The sequence below is a fragment of the Mus musculus genome, chromosome 4 (assembly GCF_000001635.26).
Source record: "Mus musculus strain C57BL/6J chromosome 4, GRCm38.p6 C57BL/6J".
NCBI classification, from domain to species: domain Eukaryota; kingdom Metazoa; phylum Chordata; class Mammalia; order Rodentia; family Muridae; genus Mus; species Mus musculus.
The window spans coordinates 139,136,069-139,159,741 of NC_000070.6; the positions used below are offsets into that span (position 1 = coordinate 139,136,069).

General features: G+C 46.1%; 1 long non-coding RNA gene and 1 pseudogene across 4 annotated transcripts in view; one reads left to right on the top strand and one right to left on the bottom strand.

Moving 5' to 3' along the window:
• Positions 1 to 23,673, bottom strand: part of Gm33304 — a 31,183-nt gene that overhangs the window by 1,960 nt on the left and 5,550 nt on the right. For 2 of the 4 annotated variants that reach the window (XR_001784468.1, XR_881532.1), the window contains exons 2-4: positions 17,877 to 18,021; positions 12,910 to 13,058; positions 4,778 to 4,873 (exon numbers count right to left, since the gene is read on the bottom strand). This is a non-coding gene — a long non-coding RNA (predicted gene, 33304). Of the gene's footprint in view, positions 1 to 4,777; positions 4,874 to 7,311; positions 8,324 to 12,909; positions 13,059 to 17,876; positions 18,022 to 23,673 lie in introns of those variants that run through there. The other 2 variants (XR_001784469.1, XR_881533.1) reach the window with 2 other exon arrangements.
• Hspe1-ps4 (heat shock protein 1 (chaperonin 10), pseudogene 4) lies at positions 14,201 to 14,246 on the top strand (annotated as a pseudogene).

The following is a 23,673-nucleotide window of genomic DNA, read 5'->3' on the forward strand; positions in this document are numbered from 1 at the left end:
TTGTGACCTTCTCTGGCCTTCACCCATGCACACATGCATGCACTGTGGTGGTTTGAAAAGGAATGGCCCCCATAGGCTCATATATTTGAATACTTGCTCAGTTCGGGGAGGGGGGGAGGGGTATGACTTGGGAGGGATTGGGAGGTGTGGCCTTTCTCAGAGTGGGTGTGGTCTTTGTTGGAGGAAGTGTGTTACTGGGATTTCAGAAGCCAGAGCCAGGCCCAGTGGCTCTCACTCTTTCTTCCTGTTGCCTGTGAATGCAGATGAGTAAGCACCATGTGTGCCTGTGGGCTACCATGCCTCCTATCATGATGATGATGGACCACACACACACACACACACACACACACACACCCCTGTCTGAAACCATAAGCCAGCGCCATTTCTTTTTATAAGAGTTGCTTTGGTCATGGGCTCTTCACAGCAATTGAACCCTGACTGAGATGAGCATAGAACAAATGCAATAATTAGATAAATATGCAGCCCTCATGTGTATATAAGTTGACCCTGCCCAGAACCAGGGTCTTCTGTGACACAACAGTAGTGATAAGCAGGTAAGATTCTGGCTCCTAAATACCATTTTCTGGGCCTGTGTGCCTCTAAGGCCCCAATTTTAGTGGGTGCTGGAGTTCAAACCTAGGTGGGCTGGCACTCTTCCCACTGAGCTATGTCCACACCCAGATACCATTTTCTCTTCTTTTTAAAAATTTTTTTTTTTAAAAAGATTTTACTTCCCGGAGCGAGTGGGGGCCAGAGCAAGAGGGAGAAAGGGAAGTGGGGGGAGATTTTGTTTTATGTATGTGAGTACACCTTCGCTGTACTCAGTCACACCAGAAGAGGGCATCAGATTCCATTACAGATGGTTGTGAGCCACCATGTGGTTGCTGGGAACTGAACTCAGGACCTCTGGAAGAGCAGTTAGTGCTCTTAACCACTGAGCCGTCTCTCCAGCCCCCAGATACCATTTTCTAAACTGATTGGAGGCTCCTAGGTAAAGCACCATTAGCTTAAAGTGGTGAGACAAATCTTTATCCCAGCAGAGGTGTCTGGGACAGCCAGGACTACATAGTGAGACCCTGTCTCAAAGATAAATAATAAGCACCATAGGAGCTTAGAAAAATGCTAAGACCCCCAAGCTTGGGCAGGGGAGGATACAAGATAAGCCTAGAGTATCTTGGGTCACAAAATAATTTTCAAAAAATGACAGCAATGTGTCCAAAAAACAAAACTTTTTAAGGTGTGTGTGTGCGTGTGTGTGTGTGTGTGTGTGTGTGTGTGTGTGTGTGTGTGTAATGGGGTCTCACTATGTAGTCTGAGCTACCCTCAAACTCATAGAGAGCTATCTGCCTCTGCTTCCTAAGTGCTGGAATTAAAGGTGTTTGCCATCACACCAGGCACTGAAATTTTTCATTCATGTGTATGTATATATGTTCCTGTGAGTATAGGAGCACCGTGTGTGTGTGTGTGTGTGTGTGTGTGTGTGTGTGTGCGTGTGAGCACTTGCTTGTGGGCAGAGAGGCCAGGAGGTATCTGATTCCCTGGGACTGGAGTTACTACTGGTTGTGAGCTGGCATGTGGGTGCTAGGAACCAAACCCAGGTATTCTGTAAGAGTGGCAAGCACTCTTGCCAAGCCAACTCCTCACACTCCCCACATACCCTGTTGTTGTTTTGCTTTGCTTTGTTTTGTTTTTTAGATGAATTTCATGGATCTTGGCAAAGCTAGAACTCACAATGTAGCACTCACAATGTGTGGGAAGCCACATGTGCCATTGCAGAGTGGCACTGACTACTGCTGGCCACCACGCATAAGTTTGGACAAACAACCAATGTGTACATATGCAGTAAAGTTTTTTGCAAAGACACTGCCTGGCCCGGGCATTATAATGAGGCTTTGAGAGTATAACCAATCAGGTGTGAGACATGCAAATGAGGTATGATAATGAGGCTCTGTGAGGTACAGAGAGAGAGAGAGTAGCCAATCAGATGAGGAACATGCAAATGAGGCATAGTGCATAACCAATCCGGGTGTGAGACACGCCTCTCCTAGGCCTATATAAGCAGCACCAGTTCTGGGCTCGGGGTCTCTTTGCCTCTGCAATCAAGCTCTCCCAATAAACATGTGCAGAAGGATCCTGTTGCAGCGTCGTTACTACTGGCCAGTCCGGCGTGCGCAAGAACAATGTAGCCAGAGCTAGCCAGGAATCCCCATCCTCCTGTTTCCACCTCCCAAATTATGGTTTCAGGAGATCTGTGCCACCACTCCAGGCTCCAAACTTTTACAGTTCACAAGCTACCTTGAAGGCTGGCTCTTTTTTTTTTTTTTAGATTTATTTATTCATTATATGTAAGTACACTGTGGCTGTCTTCAGACTCCAGAAGAGGGTGTCAGATCTCGTTACAGATGGTTGTGAGCCACGATGTGGTTGCTGGGATTTGAACTCTGGACCTTTGGAAGAACAGTCGGGTGCTCTTACCCACTGAGCCATCTCACCAGCCCGAAGGCTGGCTCTTAACTGGATCTCTGAGCAAGCTGACCGTGCTCAGGAGCACGGAGGTCTTTAATCACCAGGCACTGGCTTCACAGAGAGTGTACTTTACATTTCAACTAAGTAAAATGATAAAACTATTTCGAAGCAAGACAACCAATATCTGGACTGAAGAAAAAGTAAAATTTCAGAGCTGTGACATAAGTAGAGCAGCTTTTAGTGTCACCTGATTCAACATCCAGAAACAATCCCTGTGTCTGAGTTACAGGATTGTAAAGGCAGAGTCGTTTAACAGGGTGTTTGACCTGCCTCCTACATGGCACCCACATAAATAATGTTGCCACTGACTGCTCTCCTGCCCTCCCTTCAATTAAAAACAGATTCCTCCTTAAAGAGGACTTCGCACCTTCTATTTCATATCTTCTTTCCTCCAGAGGGGTGTATCCTGTGGCTCCCTCTGGAATGTACCCAGAATTGTATAGATAATGCCTACTGTTTTATTTGGTTTCAGAGCCTAAGTGAGTAAAACACACACACACACACAAACACTCAAGTACACACAAGCATCCACACATGTATATGCACACACACACACAAACCTGAGCACCGATTAAGGGTCAGAGAGATGGCTCAGTAGCTAAAGGCACTTGCTGTGTGAACCTGACAACCCCAGGTTAAAACAAAACAAAACAAAACAAAACAAAACAACTGGAGGTCCTGTGTCCAAAGCTGTAAACCCAGCACTCCTGAAGTAAGACTGGAGGTAGGTATTTTTCTCCTTCCTTCTTTCCTTCTTTCCTTCCTTCCTTTCTTCCTTCCTTTCTTTCTTTCTTTCTTTCTTTCTTTCTTTCTCTCTTTCTTTCTTTCTCTCTTCTCCTTCCTTCTTTCCTTCTTTCCTTCCTTCCTTCCTTTCTTTCTTTCTTTCTTTCTTTCTTTCTTTCTTTCTTTCTTTCTTTCTTTCTTCCTTCCTTCCTTCCTTCCTTTCTTTCTTCCCTTCCCTTCCTTCCTTCCTTCCTTCCTTCCTTCCTTCCTTCCTTCCTTCCTTCCTTTAGTTAGTTAGTTAGTTAGTTTTTTGAGACAGGGTTTCTCTGTGTAGCCTTGGCTGTCCTGGAAGTCACTTTGCAGACCAGGCTGGCTTTGAACTTACAGAGATCTGCTGGGATTAAAGGCATGTCCACTATGCCCATGTCTACCATATATATATAATATTTATATTTATAACTATATATATATTTTAAGAACACTTCTTACACAATTAGTTTATTTAGTAGAGAAAATCTTTCTAAACGTGGAAATCAATAATAGAGAAGCAGAAGTATTTTTTTTTGTCAGGCAACATCAGGATTGGGTGTCTGCTTCTAAATTGCTCCTGGTTCACAACCACAGAAGCCTTTAAGTGCTTGGTTCGTTGGTTGGTTGGTTGGTTGGTTTTGTTTTGTTTTGTTTTCTTCTAGGCAGGGTCTTATGTGGCAGAGGATGCCCTTGAACTCCTGATTCTCAGCCTTCTGCCTTCTGAATGCTCAGGGTTAGACCACCAAACTGTCAGCTTCTAAAGTCACCTGGTCACTTGGGACACTAATGGCTGGGTAGCAGAGGGTCTGTCAATTACTGAAACTCGAGGCAAATCTCTCCTCACCCCTTGCATTCTTGGGGCAGAACCTAAGGCCTCAAGAATCTAGGCAAAGCCCTTTCCCACTGAGCCCAGCCCTTTTATAAACCTTAATGTGTGTGTTTGCATATCCAAGTTTTCTAAAGGGTCCCCCTCACTCCCCACCCCTGCTTTTTTCACATTCTCAAAGGCACCAACTGTGCCAGGAAAGTTAATAAACAAACAAACAAACAAACAAACAAACAAACCCACTTTGGTCCTGAGCCAAATGCAGGTCTTGAGCAGGATGCCAGTCTCCAGCAGAGGGCAGTGGCACCTGTAGTCACTTTGACCTTGACCTTGGTTATGAAGAACTTCCCAGGGTGAACAAGCCTGGCCTAACCCAAGGGCTCCCCCCCCCCCGAAAAAAATTCTAACCCTCCTTTGCTTCTCTCTCTGCGGTTGCCTTTAAAATTCCATTTCTGACCCCCAGAGCCACATTAGAGTCCAAAGCCAGTGAACTCAATGCTTCTCCAGAGACAACTTTGACCAAACCATGTCTTGTTTTGTTGTCTGGACCTTAAGGAAAGGGGTAACATCGCTAAGTCTCCTCCGCTATGTATTAGTCAGAGTTCTGTAGGCACAGAACTGACAGAATGAGTCTACAGAGACAGAAAGAGGATTTATAAAATGGCTGCCTACCAACAGAAGAGCCAAGAATCCAGTAGTGGTTCACTCCGCAAGGCTGGATGTCTCAGCTGGTCTTCAGCATACACCGGAATCCTGAAGAATTCAGCTCTAATGTCGGTGAAGGAATGAACTTGTCAGAGAAAACAAAAGCAAGCAGACAAAGACAGAGAGCCTCCTTCCTCCACGTCTTTTATATCGGCTTCCAACAGAAGGGGTGACCTGGATTAAATAAGGGTGGATCTTCCCACTTCAAATGATCCAGATTAAAAGTGGGTCTTCCCACTTGAAATGATTTAAGTAAGAAAAAATCCCTCCCGGATTTATCCAGCCACTTGGATTTTAGTTAATTCCAGATGCAGTCAGGTTGGACGGCCATCATACCCGAGGAAGGAATTTTAGCAGGGCTAACTCTCCACCATAGAGCCTTCCTCCATGGAGCCTTCTTCTGCTGACGAGCAGTGAATCCTACAAATTAAGTTTCAGAAAGGCAGAGAGAAGAAGCTACACAGATAACTGGGCAGATTCTACAGGGCCCAGAGAGGTGTAAATGCAAAAATCCTGGGGCAGGAGCCTTCTGAGTTCTTTAGAGGCACAGAGTGATTGACAGGCATAAGCCAAGCTGGGGGAAACACACACAGGAGTCTTAGACGCCCCGGGCCAAGACTTTGCCTTTTCTCTGAACGGGATGGGAAGACATTAGAAGTGTTGGAAGAGTGTCAGTCAGACACATCACAGGTCGTTCCATTTGTTTGTTTGTTTGGTTGGTTGGTTGGTTGGTTTTGAGAGACAAATTTCCTTTGTGTAACTTCCCTGGCTGTCCTAGAACTCGATTTGTAGATCAGGCTGGCCTTGAACTCACAGAGATTCACCTAACCTGTGCCTTCCCAGAGCTGGAGTTATAAAGTCCTTGCACCACCACGCCCAGCTTCACTGGTACATTTTATAAGACCCTTGCTCGGCGCTGGGGATAGAATGGTAGGCACAAGGTCAGAAGCAGAACCAGGTAGACTTCAGCAACTCTGCCACAAAAAAAAAAAAAAAAAAAAAAAAAAAAAAAAAAAGAAAGAAAGAAAGAAAGAAAGAAAGAAATAGGAGAGGACTCTGTGGATTCCCAGTGTAAGCCTCGGCCCTCCCTCGGGCTGGTGAGGTGCTCTGCAGAGAAAGGTACTGCACCACTAGGTGTGCTATCATAAGACTTTCATTCCAGCAGAGGCGGGTGGATGGATCTCCGTGAGTCTGAGGCTAGCCTGGCCTTCAGAGTGAATTCCAGGCCAGCCAAAGTTGTGTAGTGAGAGCTTGTCTCTAAATAACTAAGTACAAAGCACTTGCTGTCAAACCTAACAACATGAGTTCGATTCCTGGAGCCCACATGGTGGAAAGCAGAGAAGTAACTCCCCCTAGACCTGAATAAACATTCGCTTGTTCAAACATACACAATCACACACACACTAAACTTAATAAATAAAATGTGAGGAAAAAAAAGATAACCCTCTGTATCTATAGGCTCTGCACCTAAGTATCTGCCCAATTATGGGTTAAAAATAAATGTAAAAATATGTAGTTGTAGAGCGTGTGTCCAGTGTGTGCAAGGCCCTGATTTTGATCCCTAGCCCTGCAGTCTCAAAAACAAAAAACGTGTGCTTAGACTGAGCATGTGTCCCTTGTTATTCCCTAAGTAAGACAGTGTTAACGTTTACGTTGTATGAGACCAACAAGACGGCTAGGTGGGTGGAGGTGTTTGCCACCGAGCCTGATGACCAGAGCTCAGTTTCTAGCAATCCAATGGTAAAGAGTAAACCCTGACTCGTGAACGTTTCTCCTTTGTTCTTTCTCCTCATGAGTGCCTCGGAAACTGGGAGTGTGTGCATGCACACACACAATAACAATAAATAAGTGCAATAAAGAATTTCACAATAAATAAATAAATAAATAAATAAATAAATTCACATCGCTATTATTATTATTATGTATAAGCAAATCTAGAACAGGACGATGTGAACCAGTTATATGCCCATCCCCAACATTCTATATTAGGGAGTTTAAACTTCTATGAGTCATGGTACCCAGTGTTGGAGAGTCCTAGGATTAGTTCCCACGGATGCCAAGGGGTGACTTTTTAAGCTCCCCGTTTTTTATCTCCAGCTGCGACCTCTCCCTGCTAGCTCTGTTCGCTCACTGGAATGTTGGCTTAGCCTGAGCTCCTTAGAAATCACAGCCTGAGGCAAAGCTTCCAACCCACTCTCTATTAGAGAAGAGGGAGGGGGAAATGGAATCAGGCAAGCGACCGAGCAAAGCAAACACAAGGTGGTCCCGGAGCCAGCCACGCATGCGCAGGACAACAAAGCCGGGTTCTTGGTCACACAAGGCTAACTCCCCCAGCACTTCTGCCTCCTAAGAAAGAGACCGTACAGAGCTGGGGAGCTGGCTCAGTGCACAAGTGCTTGCTGCTCAGGCACGAAGTCCTTAAGTTCAGAAGCCCAGAACCCATGTGAAGCCAGATGTGGTATCTCACTTCTGTAACCCTCAGATGCTCAGAGGCCACTCACCTAGTGCAATTAAAGACTCTGTCTTCCGTAGGGAGGAAGTGGAGGGCTGACACCGGAGGTTGTCCTTTGACCTCCGCAAGCACGTGTCATACAAATAGTTAAAAATGAAGACCGAGAGAATGAAAGAAAGTGAGAGGGTTGGGAGGGAGGGAGGAAGGAAGGGAAGTAGGGAGGGAGGGAAGGAGGGAGGAAGAGAGGCCGGGGAAAGGCTCCGTCTGTAAAGCACCCTCAAAGGCACCAAAATGCAGGAATGTTCAGGTCCCTCATATAAAATAAATAGTGTTTGCTTATAACATAAGGTAGACTTCACATCCATTAAAAAAAGGTGTGCTTTGATCTTAGGATGCGGAGGAGACTAAGGCGGGAGATTCAGGAGTTTAAGGACCGTGTGGGTTCATAGTGTAACTCTACCTCTACAAAAGGAAGCAAAACAAAACACGCAGTTATCAAACCTAGGTCAATAAAAGCGAATCGACCTCTGGAATCAGCATCAAGGCAGTACCATTGGTGACACCGGAAAGGATGTTACGCACAGAGTGACTGGAACCGAACTGTCCAGAGCCAAAAGCGGAGGGGGGAGAGCTAGAGTGGGGGAGGGGCAGGTCTGGATGACGAGGGCAGACCATCTCTTTCATTGACTTTTGAGACAGTATCTCATCTGTAGATCAGGCTGGTCTCAAACTTGCTATTGTACCCGAGGATGGACCTTGAGCTCTTCTGTTCCTCCCCCATCTGTCTCCTAACTGGTGGTCTTGTGTGCCAGCACCACCATGGTACATTTATGCAGCTCTGGGGCTCGAACTTGAAGCTCACAAGCACTCTTCCGGCTGACTTAAATCTACCCCGCCACCCACGACATCATGTGAGCATTCTTCTATAAGGGAAGAGTAACTTGGGAAAGGGGGCAAGGTTAGAGTGGGTGTGTTATGCATGGGAGAAATAATCAGATCATCACTTGTCGGCTTGGGCACAACATTGAATCAGCAGAAGAGACAGGCAGATCTCTGAGTTCGAGGCCAGCCTGGTCTACAGAGTGAGTTCCAGGGCAGCCAGGGCTACACAGAGAAACCCTGTCTCGAAAACACCCCCCCCCCAAAATAAAGATGATGATAGTGATTGTGATGGGTGAGATTGAGAAGAAGCAAGGGAGGGAAGGAAGAAGAAAGAAAAGAGAATGGGGGTGGGGGGAGGGGGACGGGGGTTGTCTGGAAATTCCCAGAAGAAACACTGAGATTTGAGGTCTGGGGACCTGGAGGCAGGAGGTTTGCTTTTGAGGGAAAGGGGATTCTAGCCATCTGGAATCTCCTCGCCATGGCTGCCTGTGTCTCTGGGGCCCAACTTTGAAAGTTGAATACTTACTTTCTGATGTGGTTACAATCCCCGAGCCTGCAATCTGTTCCCAAGAGTATTTAATTAAATGGGAATCTGGTATGCATCTGTGACTAATTAATGCCGATCAAAAACAATTAAATAGTAAATGTCACCGCTGTTACCTGGTTCCTCACCAATAATTGCAAAAGGCTGAATGTAATTATCAAGCCTTGACCTCATGGGAACCAAATTCATGTTAAAATAACAAAAAACCAAAATGGGGCTAATGAAAGGGTGGGTTTTGTGAATTGAAAAATGTACCTTGGGGTAGGGATATAGATCGCCGGCAAAGCAATTACCTAGCTATGCATGGGGCCTGGGGCTCCATCCCCAGCTCTACAAAACAACAATACCAAACAACCTCTCCACACACGAGAATAAATGTACCTATTTGAAGCTACAAAATGCTAAGTAACAGGGCAGAGGTTTCTGGGGGTTCTCTTCCTAAGCCTCTGGGTCTACAAAGACCCCTCCCCATACCCCAAGAATGGAAGCTCTATTCATCAAGACAGTAAACTTGGTTTTTAGATTCATTTTCATTTTATGTGTGTGGTTCCCTGAATGTGTGTGCACCACCTTTGTGCAGTACCCACAGAGGCCAGAAGGGGGAGTCAGGTTCCCTGGAATCTGATGTTTTAGGTGGTTGGGAGCAAGTGTGTGTGTGCGTGCGTGCGTGCGTGCGTGCGTGCGTGCGTGCGTGTGTGCGTGTGTGTGTGTGATAGGAATAAGACCTGGGTCTTCTGTAACGACAGCCAGAGCTGCTAACCTCTGAGCCATCTCTCAGGTCCACAGGAAGCACTTTTGACAGTTCTTTTTATGCTAAAAGGTCTGCAGTAACTGCTCTGTGAGCTAGGCAGAGTGGTTTGATCGGGTGTTTAACAAGGACTTCATTTGTGCAAGTTCCATGCTAAGCTCTGGTAATAAACACCTAAAGATTGTACAATATGAATAGAATAGAATAAGCTAAACACAAAAGCCTGCACGCAGTGAACTCTGTCTTCAAAATCTAGGTTAAAGTCTAGGCTTTTGTTCCCTAGAGAGCATCCATTGTCACTGCACAAAGAACCTTGGGGGTAGCTCTTGGGGTCTAACTCAGTAGCAGAGGACTTGACCTGCTTGTCTGTGGTGCTAAGTTCAGCATACCCCATGTCACAAAAGGAGATCCCGAGGACTTTGCCCTGTTTCTCCCTGTGTTCTCTGTGTCCCTTGGATAGGGGTGGCTCTCTCCTAGTTTCCTAGGCAATACTCTTGTTTCTATCCCATTTCCTAATTCCATCCTGTTGTTAGTTTGGTTTTGTTTGAAATACTTATTTATTTCATTTACGAGTACATTGTTGCTGTCTTCAGACACACCAGCAGAGAGTATCAGATCCCATTACAGATGGTTGTGAGCCTCCATGTGGTTGCTGGGAATTGAACTCAGGACCTCTGGAAGAGTAGTCAGTGCTCTTAACCGCTGAGCCATCATCTCTCCAGCCCCTTGCTTGTTTTGAACACAGGCTATCTCTCTATAGCCCAGCATCTCAGGCTAGCCTAAAACGCATTTGTGTTTCCTACAGCTGTGTGCCTTTCTTCCCTCCTTTCCATTTTGGAAAGAGACTCAGTTAACCCAGGTTAACCTCAGACTTAGCTGCTATGAATCCTAGGGCAGCCTTGACCTTGAACTGCCTCTACCCCTAAGTGCTGGGATTCTGGGCACATGCCTTTGTTTCCATCTGCTATACTGTTTGTCTTGGGGTAGTGTGTGTGTGTGTGTGTGTGTGTGTGTGTGTGTGTGTGTGTGTGTGTGTGTGTATGTGTGTGTGTGTGTATTTGGAACTCAGGTTCAACACAATAAACACGCACTCAAAATTGTAAAGCTATAGTGCTTTGGAGGTGGTTTGGCTTTGTTTGTTTGTTTGTTTGTTTAAGGAAGCAGCAGTGGTTTTATTCTGCCATCTCAAAGCTGCAGGCCAGCACCACCACCCACCCTTACGGTCCTAGTGAGAGGCAAGTTACATCTAGTGGATCCCAGAGATAGGCTACTCCCCAGGGGAACACTGTGTCTGTGGGGGTGAGACTCAAGAACAAAGACCCAAAGCAATGGCCTGGAACTCTGTGGCTGCTGGGATCCAGAGAAATGAGTCATGGCCAGCAGACCAGCAGAGGGATGGGTGGAGGAGAGAGACTGCATCTGCAGCCAAAACAAAGAGACTTGAGAACCAAGAAATGTCTGCACAAGGAGTATCCGGGTGGAAAAAACAAGGAGGTGGTCGGGAAAGGTTCCAGAGACAACCCGGGGGTGTGTGCTGTGTGGCTTTGAATCACATCCTGGCCTGGGCTAGATATGTCACTCCTGGCCATTAAAGAGAAGTCAATGGACTGGCGGTGTGACAGTTCTATCACAGCCCCTCTCCAAAGTGACACGTGGGGCTGGGAGTGTGGCTCAGTTGGTAGAGTGCTTTCCCCAGTAGGCGCCAAGCTTTCTGTGTAAACTGGTGTGGGAGCTGGTGAAGGATCAGAAATTCAAGGTCAGCTTCATTTTTTTTTTAAGGTGCAAAGTGATCAGAGAGATGGCTCAGCAGTTAAGAGCATGCACTCTTCTTCTTCCAAAGTATAAGGACTATAAATATGAGTCTTTTCTATCTAGAATCATAAAACTGGGTGTTTATAACAAGGAATTCAAATTTTTATGTTGTTGTTTGCCTTGGTTTGGTTTTTTGAGATAGTATTTCTCTGGATAGCCCTGGCTGTCCTGGAACTCACTCTGTAGAATAGACTGGCCTCAAACTCAGAGACCCTCCTGCCTCTGCCTCTGCCTCTGCCAGGATTAAAGGTTTACACCTCCATGCCCCTCCTGGAATTCAAATCTTTTAATTTCTACCACCACGTATGCAAATATTTTAATCACACCCTCCCTCACCCCATCCCCTTTGTGTGCTGGGTGACACAAAGACCCTCCTGCACTTTTGGAACTGAAGTGAGTTAGCCCAGCCCTTTCTGCTTCCTCCACTCCTATGCTCCGATTCCTTTAAAACCAGCCAACCTCTAAAGACTGTGAGGTCAGATCCCAGCCAATGGGAAATGACACAGTCACCACCTTCCTCAGAGAACAAAAACCAAAACCAAGTGTCCTTCCTGGCTCAATATTCTTGCTCTGCCAAACTCACACTCTTGATCAAGAGAAAAGTCTGCTTTATGGAGACACCTCAGTTGGAGTAGTGATCTCTTTATGAACCAAATGCTTGTTGTTGTTGAGATACTATGTAGCTTTGGCTGGCACTGAACTCAAAGAAATCCACCTGCCTCTGCCAGCCCAAGCACTGGAATGAAAGGCATATGCTATGGTGCCTGGCTCTGAACTTATTTCTAACTGAGAGGATCTGAGTTAGATTCTCCAGGACCCCTGTTAGGTGGCTCACAACTGCCTGTAACTCCAGCTGTTACATTGTTGCAAGGTAGAGACCCAAAGACACTCAGCACAACCAATGGCCAAACTGAGAGACTGCTGGCTAGCCTCTCCCAGAGTGAGAGAGAGACACTTCTCACAGGGAAGCCTTGAATGTATTTTACAGGAGATTTTAAAGGCAGAGAGCACAGGGGGGAAAAAATGATATCCTGGTTGGCAGTTGAAGGGACAAGCAAAGCAAGAAGCAAGCAAGTGGTCTAACAGAAGCCAAAACAAGCAGTTAGCTGAGGCATTTTGGCCTTGAGAGTTTCTAGAACAGGGTTGGGTATTTTTCCTGGGACTTTTCACAGTGGGAGTAGAAAAGGGAGGGAGTTCAGTTTCAGCTTAAACCAAACTGCTTCCAGTTGAGACAAAATGGAGGGACTTCTGCCCAGGCACAGACATCTGCAGTCACATGCGCATACCCACAAACACAATTGATTAATTATGTTAATTAAATATTAATTAAGGATAATAAAATAATTCTTAGTTCTTAGAAAAAGGAAAGGAAAAAAGGGGGCGGGTGCATGAAGAGATGTAGATCTTTGGAGCTTTTAATTTTGGGGTCAATGAGCTGGCTCACTGCCTAAAGGCACATTCCAACAAGCCCAAGTTTGATCCCCGAAGCCCTCCATGGAAGGAGAAAACTGATTTCCAAAAGTAGTCCTCATACTTCCACACACATGTCTTGGCACGGTCATGCTGCCTTTCCCGAATGCTCTAAACCTCTAAAGCCACCAGGCTCTGGAAGTGGCCTTAGGAAGCAAACTGAAACAGAACGTTGGCTCTGAACTACCTACCAGTTGTCTGTGGTGAAGCCGCTGTCTCTTGTGGTTCATGTTTTCACTGATGCTCACTCAATGGAAAAGGAAAAGAGGGTACCAGCACCAGGAACCTGAGGTGTGTGTCCTTTGGGGTTGGGTGGCTCTTTCTGGAGGTCATCAGAGCCCTACAGAAAAACCATGGTGTCTTATCAATGACAAAACATTAGTGAGGTACCTAGAGCAATCTACTGACAGGAAAGAAATTGTCAGGTATTTTCTTCCTTCCTTTCTCCTCCTCCTCCTCCTCTTCTTTCTTCTTCTTTCTTCTTCCTTCTTCTTCTTCTTCTTCTTCTTTTTCTTCTTCTTCTTCTTCTTCTTCTTCCTCTTCCTCCTTTTCTTCTTCTTCTTCTTCCTCTTCCTCTTCCTCCTCTTCCTCTTCCTCTTTTTCTTCTTCCTCCTCCTCCTCCTCCTCCTCCTCCTCCTCCTCCTCCTCCTCCTCCTCCTCCTCCTCCTCCTCCTCCTCCTCCTCCTCTTCTTCTTCTTCTTCTTCTTCTTCTTCTTCTTCTTCTTCTTCTTCTTCTTCTTCTTCTTCTTCTTCTTCTTTTTGACACAGGGTTTCTCTGTGGAACTAACTCTATAGACCAGGCTGTCCTTGAACTCATGGGAATCTGCCTGCCTCTGCCTACTGAGTATTGGGATTAAAGTTGTGCACTACCCCTCTTCTCCCTACCTTTTTCTCAACTCCCCTCCCCATGCTCTGAATAAACTCTATTCTATGCTATACCATCATATGGCTGGTCCCTCAGGAGGAAGGGATGCTTCAGCACGGGCCTGCAGAGGCACCCCCTTCCCCTACACCATACCGTGACTCCACCAAACATACCCCTTCCTCTCTTTCTTTTTATAAAAGACAACAATAAATATAGAAAGAAGAGAAGGGAGTTTATGAGAGTGGATTATAGGCTGTTATCCAGCTAGTCCAACAATGGCTGTCTAGCAAAGGAAATTCTAAGAATCCAGTAGTAGTTCAGTCCACAAGGCTAGATATCTCAGCTGGTCTTCAGTCTATGCTGGAATCTCAAAGAAGTAGGCTCTAAGGCCAGTGAAGAGATAGACCTGCCATGGAGGACAGGGCAAGCAGGCAGAGACAGAGCCTTCTTCTTTTGTGTCCTTTATATCGGGTTCCAGCAGAAGGGTGGATCTTCCCACCTCTAAAGACCCACATAAAATTGCGTCTTTCCACTCTCTTCACAGTAAGTTTCTTCCACTCTTGGACAGAGTGTCAGTTGAAAGGATTACTGTCGAAACTGTAACTAAAGGTGGCATTATGCTTCCAGAAAAATCTCAAGGAAAATATTGGAAGCTACAGTAATGGTTGTGAGACCAGGAGCCAAAGGGAAGGGTGGGGAGAGTCAACTGGTCAGTGTGAAAGCTGGAGACAAAGTGTCTTAGGGCTTTACTGCTGTGAACAGACATCATGACCAAGGCAACTCTTATAAGGACAACGTTTAATTGGGGCTGGCTTGCAGGTTCAGAGGTTCAGTTCATTATCATCAAGGTGGGAGCATGGTATCCAGTCAGGCATGGTGCAGGAGGAGCTGAGAGTTCTATGTCTTCATCTGAAGGCTACTAGCAGAAGACTGGCTTCTAGGCAGCTAGGATGAAGGTCTTAAGCCCACACCCATAGTGACACACCTACTCCCACAGGGCCACGCCTTCTAACAGTGCCACTCCCTGGTCCAAGCATATGCAAACCATCACACAAAGTTCTTCTCCCAGAACATGGAGGCACCAAAGTTGTCTAGAAGACAAAAATTATTTCTAATTTAGAGATGGTGACATTCTTGGAAAGTATGTGGACTGAATCGCTGTGGAAATGGCGTCACATGAAGCTGCCATTCTCCTGATGTTCTGAACTATTTCATTATGGAAATAAGTTCCATGGCTCCCTTTTATAATAAACTGATGGTGCCCAAACAAAGTAACAGAGAAAGGCTCTTTCCACTTCAATGATTTAATTAAGAAAAAAGTCCCACTGGGCAGTGGTGGCGCACACCTTTAATCCCAGCACTTGGGAGGCAGAGGCAGGCGGATTTCTGAGTTCAAGGCCAGCCTGGTCTGCAGAGTGAGTTCCAGGACACAGAGAAATCCTGTCTCAAACAAGTAAACAAACAAACAAATCAGATGTAGTCAAATTGACAACCAAGAATAGCCATCACACCAGTAAAAGCTTTTCTCAGAAAAATGATTTTAGATACGAAAAGTATATGATTACCCAGGAAGAAAAAAAAAAGTGATTATTACTGTCCAAAAAAAAAAGAAATGTAATCAGGGAGATAGTTTAATTGGCAAGAATGTCAACTGTTCAAGTATAAGGACCTGAGTTTGAAACCTAGAATTCACATTAAAAAAGAAAGAAAGAAAGAAAGAGAGAGAGAGGGGGGGGGAGGGAGGAAGGGAGGAAGGAAGGAAGAGAAAAAAAGAAAAAAGGACAAAAAGGTCAGGAGTCTAGAGACATTGCTTAATGACTAAAATCGATGCCTGCTCTTCACGAGGGCCCAAATTTGGTTCCCAGCACCGGCATGGATGCTTACAACTATCTTTAACTCCAATTCTATGGTATCTGACGCCCTCTTCTGGCCTCCATCGGTACTGCACATATGGTACATGGCCATACATGCAGGCAAAAAAAAACCCATATAAATGCAATAATAATGAAATTTATTTAAAAAAAATTTTTTTTTGAGACAAGATTTCTCTGGGCAGCCCTGGCTGTCCTGGAACTCACTCTGCAGACCAGACTAGCCGCCTCAAACTCAGAGATTCACTTGCCTCAGCTTCTGGAGTGCTGGGATTAAAGGTGTGTTACTTGGCAATATATTGAAGGTTTTCATTGGTGAACGATGGTAGTGGGTCCTTCTCCTACCAAGAAGCATTTTGCTGTTGAGCTTTGCATCAGAAGGAAATAGTCAATGCTGTTAAGAAGTTAATCACATTTAAAATGGATTTGTGGGGCTGAAGAGATGGCTCAGTGGGTAAGAGCACCCGACTGCTCTTCCAAAGGTCCTGAGTTCAAATCCCAGCAACCACATGGTGGCTCACAACCATCCGTAATGAGATCTGACTCCCTCTTCTGGAGTGTCTGAAGACAGCTACAGTGTACTTACATATAATAAATAAATAAAAAATAAATAAAAAAATGGATTTGTGCATCTCTTATTTGGGTTACCAGGGCCCAGGGCAAAGAACAATCTCATATCACAGATTCACTACTCCCTGAGGCAAATTCTTGCTCTTCCTGCAGCCCCAGAGCTGTCCCCCCTCCCCCCTTGTTCTGCTCAGCAAATGCTGGCTTCCTTTTCTAGCTATCCACAGAAACCTTGAGACTCCATAGAGTCTAGGTCTTGCCAACCTATCAGGAAGCCAGTGCTACAATGACCCCCACATCTGACCCACTGACCTGGACCCCAATGAACTTACCATCCATCACCTTCTCCCTTGAACTCCATTCTCACCCGTGAGCAGAGTGGCCTTTACCTACGCATAGCCTCTACCTGCTAGGCTGCCAGCACACTGACCTCCCTGTTCACAGATGAACCAGGCAAGCCCCTACCTTAGGGCCTTTTCATTACAGTCTCTGTTCCCTTTGACAATGAGAATCTCCCCCCCCCCCGACCCCCAACTCCCCCACTCCCTCACTGTCCCCCCACCCACACCAGCATTCCTGCCTCTCAGATCTCTTTGAAGTTTTCCTGCCTATGTCATCCCTCTACACCTCCTACCCCGATATAATGTTGCTTTTTCTAGCCCTCCTGAGTCCTTCCCACTGCTCCAATATATCCTTTATCTGTACCTTGTGAGACCTCTGGTTATGTTGATATATGATCTGTAGTGAATCTTTCATTTCTACATTTATCCCCCTATGTGCCTGCATGGGTACCATGCGGGAGTCCAAAGACAACTTTTAAGAATTAGTTCCCTATGTCCCTGGCACCAAAAACAAGTGGTGACACAGAAAAGATGCTTGGTAAAGCATCTTGGTAAAACAAAAACCAGAAAGGGTCCGGTCAGGCATTTGGCACACACCTTTAATCCCAGCACTCAGCAGGCAGAAGCAGGTAGATCTCTGTGAGTTCGAGGCCAGCCTGGTCTACAGAGTGAGTTACAGCCAGGGCAACATAGTGTGAGACCCTGCCTCAAACAAACAAATAAGTATTAAGAAAATAAAAAAAAACAAAATAAAATAAGAAAGCAGATGTACAGGTCAGAGCATGGTACCATACCTCTGTAATGACCTGTAGGTGTGGTGGCTTATTATAACCCCAACTCTTGGGAGACTGGAGATACCCCCGGGAAAGCTCATTAAACTTGAGCAAACAGAGGAACTCTGGGTTCAGAGGCATACATACACACAAAAGTGTTTTTAGAACTATTTATTTTGTTTTATGTGTCTGGGTGTTTTGCCTGCATGTGTGTCTGTGTACTTTGTCCATGCCCTTAAAGGTCAGAAGAGGGTGTCAGATCCCCTGGAACTGGAGTTACATGTGGTTGTGAGCTACCGTGTGAATGCTGGGGGCCAAACCTTGCTCCTCCGGTAATAGAGTCAGCTCTCTTAACATCCACCATCCACCACCCCCACCCACAACATACAAATATTTTAATGAGCAAAACCCCAAATCAGCTCCCAAATCTGCCACTGACTGCTGTGCTGCCTGGGGCGCCTCACTGTACCTCTCTGAGCTATCTCTAGGAGGGTAGTCACTTAGTGTATCTCACTAGAGTCTGAGAACGAAGCGAACTGGTTGGAAAAGGGCTTGGTAGCTACCCTGTGGGTGCTTCATCATGCAAATTAGCTAGATCAATTGCTCTCAGCTTGTGAGTAGCCCCCCCCTTCAGCAACCCTCTCTATATCCACAAATATTTATATTACGATTCATAATAGTAGCAAAATTTTCAGCTATGAAGTAGCAACGAAAATAATTTTATGGTTGGTTAGGGCTCACCACAACCCGAGGAACTGTATGAAAGGGTCACAGCATTAGGAGGGTTGAGAACCATTGGTCTGGAAGAAGTGTCTTCCTCTTCTTGGCGCTGGGTCCCTGGAACTCCCTTTAGAGGGTGGAGCTCTGTCCTCTCCCTTGACCTGTTCTTAAAAAAAAAAAAAAAAAAAAAGTTCAGAATCCACACGGAGCCAGGGGCCACCAACCGCAAGACCACTTTTTCCTGCCCACTATTTCCCTCTGAGGTGGAAAGAAGTTCACTGGAATAATTTACCCAGGGGCAGGGAAAGGAAAAAGCAGGACACAGTGTTTTAACAGGGAGGCGCACCATCAGAGGCAGGAAAACCCCACTGCTGGACAAGGATGCTTACGCAGAGGACGGAACACAAAGCGGTCGATTTGGGGGCCTTTCCTGGACCTGAATGTCTTTCCTTCCAACACACCCTCCCCCACCCCCTTACCCACAAATGGGCATTAGAGAAAAAAGATCGCAGTTTTGAAAAATGGACCATGTAGAAAAAAGCAGTTGGGAGAGGGTGTTTGAGGTGGATCTTCAGCCAAAGTATTTCTCTTATTACACCAGCCGGCTCCCAGAGTCAGGATGGGGAAGGACAACCCGGGACACAGGCAATGCTTCCCCAGGGAAGGAGCTAGAATTTTGGATTACTAAGGAGACAGTTCTTCAGGGCAGCTTTGATCTCTTGCCCAGTGTGGGACTGGAGACCAGCAAACCATGACTCCAAGGCAAATGGTTCTTTCGTTCCTCGGCAGTCCCCAGCAGCTGTCTTCCTACTAGGGCGTGTGCCTGAAAATCCTCCCATCCCGTCTGGGCTGGTGCCCCGGCTTCCATGCCCTTGTCCTCTGTGACCAGGCGTCCTTCCTCCCTGCTCCTCCCTGTCCTGAACTGAGCTGAGCTGAGAGGCCTGAACATAATAGTCACTCACGGTCTTTGTTGAGAGCCTGTTTTTTGCTAAGCTCTCCCGTGGAGAAGATTGCATATCTTGGTTATTTTTAAACCTGGATTTGAGGAATTTGATTTGGAAAAGTGACAGGATGACAAAATAGAAAGTCACAAGAGGTTAGTGGTTCTGGGCATCCTCCTGAGAGATGTGATGTTCCCGAGGGCTTCCTGGAACCCAGGGAGCGTAGGCCATCAGAGGACAAGGGAACCCGCGTTCTGGGTCAGCTCTACAAAGCATGTTCCTCGCGATCTGCATTCCGAAGCATCCACTCTAGCGCTTGGGTTTGCTGCAGGATCCAGCTGTGCGATGGGAGATCCAGCCAGACTTGGTCCTGGGTCATGCGGGGCTCATGGGTTAGACGTAAAACTTGACAGTTGCGACCTAGTTTCTATAAAAGTTCCATAACAAAGATGCAAAGATTTGAGGTGGGACTCCAACCTAGCAGAGAAGGATCCAGAAAGAGTCCAATCTATGAAGCCAGCTGAATGAGTGGGAGACGGGGCTGGAGGGAAGTGGCTGTCAGTAAAGTGTTTGCTATGTAAGCATGAAAACTTAAAATCAGTCCCCAGAATCCATATAGAAGCTGAGTGTGGTAGCCTGCAGCTGTAATCCCGGCTCTGCGGACACAGAGATAGGAGAATCCCTGGGATTGATTGGCCAGCCTCGATGAATAAGTGAGCTCCAGGTTCAGAGAGAGACTCAAAAAGAAGGTGGAGAGTGCCGGGTAGTGGTGGCTCAGGCCTTTAATCCCAGTACTTGGGAGGCAGAGACAGGCGGATTTCTGAGTTGGAGGCCAGCCTGGTCTACAGAGTGAGTTCCAGGACAGCCAGAGCTATACAGAGAAACCCTGTCTCAGGGAAAAAAAAAAGAAAAGAAAAAAAGAAGGTAGAGAGCAATTGAGGGTGACACCCAAAGTCAACTTCTTAGCCTCCAAATGCCTATGTGTGTGTGAGCGAGTCAGTGTGCGTGCGTGTGTGCATGCAAGCATGTGTGTGTGTGTGTGCATGCACACCCTACAACTTTTTTTTTCAATTTTTTATTAGATATTTTCTTCCTTTACATTTCAAAAGCTATCCTGAACATCTCCTATACCCTCTTCCCACCCTGTTCCCCTACCCACCCACTCCCACTTCTTGGCCCTCGTGTTCCCCTGTACTGGGGCATATAAAGTTTGCAAGACCAAGGGGCCTCTCTTCCCAGTGATGGCCGACTAGGCCATCTTCTGCTACATATGCAGCTAGAGACACGAGCTTTGGGGGTACTGGTTAGTTCATATTGTTGTTCCACCTATAGGGTTGCAGACCCCTTCAGCTCCTTGGGTACTTTCTCTAGCTCCTCCATTGGGGGCCCTGTGTTCCATCCAATAGATGACTGTGAGCATCCACTTCTGTATTTGCCAGGCACTGGCATAGCCTCACAAGAGACAGCTATATCAGTGTCCTGTCAGCAAAATCTTGCTGGCATATGCAATAGTGTCTGTATTTGGTGGCTGATTATGGGATGGATCCCCGGGTGGGGCAGTCTCTGGTTGATTCATCCTAAGAATCCACATGATATGCACTCACTGATAAGTGGATATTAGCCCAGAAACTTAGAATACCCAAGATACAATACAATTTGCAAAACACATGAAACTCAAGAAGAAGGAAGACCAAAGTGTGGATACTTTGTTCCTCCTTAAAATGGGGAACAAAATAGCCATGGAAGGAGTTACAGAGACAAAGTTTGGAGCTGAGACTAAAGGATGGACCCTACAACATTTTAATGGAACCAATTACGTAATGAAGTAGCCAGGCAGAAGCCCTTGGGAGCTGAAGGGGAAGTCCATGTATCCCACGGTGCTAATCGGACAGAGAGTGGTGCCCAGAACTTGGAGGCAGGTTTGCAGCTGGGGATGCTGGCTAACATCCACAGCCGGGGTTAACTGCCTTCCATGAGACACTGTGCGAATATCCGTGCACAAGGATCATGTGTGTCCCTGCCCTGTAGTCCACCTTCACTTCTATGAAGAGCAGTAGTAGTTCAGAGAAAAATGAAAAGCAGAAGGTGACCCTGACAGCGAGCTCAGGACAGACAATATGGTTCCTGGACTTTGAAGAAATGTTCTTGATCATTATCAATCATCTCAAAGGAAAATCACGCTCTTTGTGTTTTGAGAAAAGGCTTACACTACAACCCTGGCTGGTCCCAAACCATCTTCCCGCCTTAGCCTACTCACGTGCTAGGATTATAACCGTGCGCCATCATGGGAACTTTGGTTGGTTGGTGTATGCGCAAGTGTGCATGCCATGGCCTCACAAGGTTAGAGGACGGCTTGCAGGACTTGACTCTCTCTTCATGTAGGTTCCAGGGATCCCATCACCCACTGAGACATCCCTCTGAGCCAGGAATTGTTTTTGTTTGTTTTGTTTTGTTTTGTTTTGTTTGTTTGTTTGTTTTGACATAGGGTCTCACTATATAGCCCAGGCTGGGTTTGGAACTCCCAGTGTATCCCAGGCTGGCCTCAAACTCACAAAGATAAGCTTGCTTCTGCCTTCCAAGTACTTGGATGAAAGGAGTGCACCACCACCCCCTGGCTGGGAACTATTTTTAAGCTGACATACATACATACATACATACATACATACATACATGCTGTTAAAGTTTGTTGAAGCTGGAGGTGCAACTCAAAGGTAAAGAATGGGCTTAGCATGCATGAGACAGAGTTCATGTCTCAGCACATGAACGAATTAAAAAAAGAAAAAAATTAATCCAGAATAGCAGTTCAGTTTCACTCAATGTAAATTAACATTTGTTCATTTCTGCAAGCACTCAGTAGGAGTGCTGTTAGCTCATTTGATTAATAAACCAGAATAAGCTCAAGAAAAACAAAATGGTAATTTTTAAAAAAAAATGTATTTATTTATTTTATGTGCATTGGTATTTTGCCCACGAGCATATTTAGGTGAGGGTGTCAGACCCCTGGAAGTAGAGTTACAGGCAGTTGTTAGCTCCCATGTGGCTGCTGAGAATTGAACCTGGGTCCTCTTTCAGAGGACCCAATGCTTTCTAGACAGGGTTTCTCTGTGTATCCTTAACTGTCCTGGAACTCACTCTATAGACCAGGCTGGCCTCGAACTCAGAGATCTGCCCGCCTCTGCCTGTGTTGGGATTAAAGACTTGTGCCACCACTGCCTGTCTATAACTGGTTATTTCTAATTTATGCTTATTTGTGGGTGTGCATACATGTGCGTGAGTGTACATGAGTGTGCATACACAGGTGTGCACACATGTGTGTATATACATGGGTGTGCATACATGGGTGTGTGCATGTATACATGGGTGGGCATGCATGTAGAGGTCAGAGACAACTCGTGAGAACTGGTTCTTGCTCTCCATCACATGGAGAGGGTCAAACTAACTTAGGTTGTTAGGCTTGACAGCAAGCACCTTAACCCACTGAGTCTTCTTGCTAGCCCAAACAGGGTTGTGTGGCACAGTAAGTTTTCCCAGCCCCAACTTCACAGATCCAGCCGCCAACCTCTACCGCACACATCCCCCACGCCCGCATCCTTCCACTCATCAGGGCTTGGCTGATAGAAACATGCTCTTCCCGTTTACAAGGGGATGTGAACTATGCCGGTTGGGTCTGCCCTGGTGTTTTGCTGACTCTTCCTGCTCTGTGAGATAGATTTCAAGTGCTGCTGGAGTTTTGTTTATCCTTGGAAGAAACGGCTTGACGGAGCTTAGAAACTCACAACGCCGTAAGACCGCATCCGTAAGATGTTCCGTTTACATCTTTCTTCGAGTTTGATTTATTTACATTTTCCACCATGTTCCCAAATGGGTTTACTAAATACACACATAGGCAGTTTCTTTTTAAGGTGACGGCTGAAGGCAGGACTAAGCAAAAGTCAGAAGAGAAAAGAAATCAGCTGGATTAAGAGGCAGGCTAGGAGAGGAAGCTGCCTGAACACACATCGCTTCAGGTTTCAAACTGATGGGAGAGACACACATACTTCTTGCTCAGACCTTCCAGGTTGGCAAACCAAATAGCAGACGGATTTTGTCAGAGGACTTAAAAGGATCGTCCAGGGACTAGAGAGCTCAGTTGTGGGTAAGGATGTATACTGCTTTTGCAGGGAACCTGAGTTCAGTTCCCAGCACCCAAGTGTTGAGGTTAGGGCACTGACATCTGCTTTTCATCTAGCTCCAGGGAGATCTGATGCCTCTGGCCTCTGGTGGCATCTGCCCTCACTCACACACACATACCCACACCCAGACAGTCACATCTCTCACACACATACCCATACCCAGACAGTCACATATACACATAATTTGAAAATAGTTTTAAAAGTCTATAACTTAAGCCAGGCGGTGGTGACGCACGCCTTTAATCCCAGCACTTGGGAGGCAGAGGCAGGTGGATTTCTGAGTTTGAGGCCAGCCTGGTCTACAAAGTGAGTTCCAGGACAGCCAGGGCTACACAGAGAAACCCTGTCTCGGAAAAAAGAAAGAAAGAAAGAAAGAGAGAGAGAGAGAGAGAAGTCTATAACTTAAAAAAGATTGCTTAACTTGGTGCTTTAAAAATATCAGGGACCTGGAGAGATAGCTTAGTGGTTAAGAGCACTGACTGCTCTTACAGAGGACCTGGGTTCTGTTCTCAGCACCCACAAGGTGGCCCACAACCATCTGTAACTCCAGTCTCAGGGGCTCTGATGCCTTCAAACCTCGATGGGCACCCACACGAATGTGCTGCACTCCCGAAAGTATACATAAACACATGTAGTTAATAAATACGTATTTTTGGTGTGTGTGATAGGGTTTCTCTGTGTAGCCTTGGCTGTCCTGGAACTTGC